The sequence below is a fragment of the Otolemur garnettii genome, unplaced genomic scaffold, assembly GCF_000181295.1.
Source record: "Otolemur garnettii isolate 467f Iridium unplaced genomic scaffold, OtoGar3 scaffold00128, whole genome shotgun sequence".
Classification (NCBI taxonomy): Eukaryota; Metazoa; Chordata; class Mammalia; order Primates; family Galagidae; genus Otolemur; species Otolemur garnettii.
In genome coordinates, this window is record NW_003852523.1 from 4106731 (window position 1) to 4108927 (window position 2197).

A 2197-nucleotide genomic window follows, 5' to 3' on the forward strand; every position below is an offset into this window, starting at 1 on the left:
CTGCCTCAAAAAAAAAAAAAAAAAAAGAAAGAAAGAAAGAAAGAAAAGAAAATGTAGGGCATTACCAACATCAGGGCAGTGTGCTGGGCCCAAACTAATGAGCACGGCTTGCAGCCTCATCCCAGCCGCACGTCCTGGGTCTCCACAGGCATCTCCAAAGCACCTGCCTGATACCTGGCCCTCTCCACTCCGATCCACCGCCCTTTCTGGCCATTCTTCTCCCATTCTTTTCAGTCTCTAGTGCATGTGCAGTCCCCAGATCTCCAACAGCCTCCACTGCCCAAGGGATGAGACCCAAACCCACAAGCTGCTCCACAGGGCCTAGTGCACGCAGTCTCTGCCCCACCAGCCTTCCCCCAAAGCTTTGCTCAGCTCGGGCCCTTTGCCTATGACAGGGCCCCTCCACTGCCAGCCAGGGAGCCCTGACAGTGCCCCCACAGGACCTTTCTCAGCCACTCCAGCTGGGGAGTCCTTGCTGCCTCACAACCAGGCCCATATAAGATGTTTCCTCGTGTTTCTATTTGCTTATTGTCCATCTTCCAAGTCCAGGAAGGCCATGGGCATGGCACCAAGCACAATTCACCTGAGAGAAGGGAGGGAGGGAGGGAGATTTTTATGTTTTTACACTTAACAATTTGTTGACAACCTATTGGATAAAGATGAAGTTAGGGCAGATCTAACAAGAGAAACCCAGAAATTCTTGGTGAGCTTTCCTGTGATGAGATGTGTCTCTGCGCATGGCTCACATGGGTGTCTGTGTGTGCGCACGAGTGTGTGCACACGTGTAGCTGTTAACCAGCAAGGGCAACAGCTTCACTAGATCCCAAGGCTGTGTTGAGTCACTACCTGCCATGGGTAATTAAAATGGGGGCAGGTCTGTGGCTGTGAGCACAGAGATAGAATCAGGCCAGATGAGGTGAATGATTGCCTCTCCAGGTGGTTGAAGGGGAGGAAGCTGGACACGTTCCGAGTAACTCCAGGTTTCACTTGTAAAGTGCCTAGGGCCATGTCAGTCCGGTGCCCACAACTGGTCTGGACGTGTGTCTGTGCCACAAAATACGAAAGAGGAGTGCCTGTGAAAAATCACATACTGTCGGTGGCACCCAGAGGCCTGGCTACCTGCTCTGTACATGGTGGCCAGGCTGAGTGCTCACAGGGTCAGCTGTCTTGAAGAGGGGAGTGCCCTCTTCAAGATACTTTAAAAGGAAGCCTGGCTAAGGCGCCCCACTCTTAGGGACCCCAGAGAGGTCCGGTTCAGCCCAGCAGCAGAGAAACGCATGGCTGACAGGTACTAGAGCCACAGCCAAGGATCCTGCCACTGAGCACAGGGCATGTGCCGGGGCCTGTGTTAATGACCAAGTGTGCAGGGCAGGCCCAGGGTGGAGCACAAGTCTGTCTTGACTCCAAAGCCCCATGCTTACCAGGCTCAGGCCACTCCACAGGCCTGAGGATGGACACCCTGCTGTGGCCTCAGGGCCAGCGGGCTCTCCCAGACCAGGCACAAGGTCAGTTTCAACTAATGCTTTACTTTCCATCACTGCAGCATCTCAATGAATTCTGTTCACAACCAGCAGAAGGGCTTCTCAGGGAATCCTCAGTGCATAAAAGTGCCTACATTTGGCTTTAACACAAGAAAAATAAGCTCTGGACTTAAAGCCACGCAGGAGTGAGCCAAAGGAAGAGGCACTGAAGAAACACCCCTCTGCAGCTGCAGCCCTGCTCAGGCAGACTGGTGACAGAGCTACCGACCAGCTCTAAGCCTCTTCAATGTCACCAGAGGTAACAAGGCAGTAAGGCCATGAAAGGCCTGAAAGCAAAGGGATGTGCCCAGGTTCAAAACCACTTTGCTCCGGGGGCATCTCCCACCTGCAGGAGGTGGCCACACTGCCGTCTCCCAACTTGAAGCACAGGAGCCAGGTCTTCCCATTATGGTAGCAGAAAGTGCCTCTGCTCTAGGCCAGGGCCTAGAAGGGGTACACCCTAGGAACAGGGGTGAAAGGAGCACGTGAGCTCTTGTGAGGCCCCCAGCCTGGCTCGAACTCACACATTGGCCCAGAAACATCAACTCAGAAGTGACATTAAGGTCATCTCCAGATGCTAGCCTGTAGGAACAGAGCAGAAACTATTTTTAAAATTCAGTCTGGAAGAAAATAACATTATCCCAGGCCTCAAATTACTTTTCTTTTTTTTTTTTTTT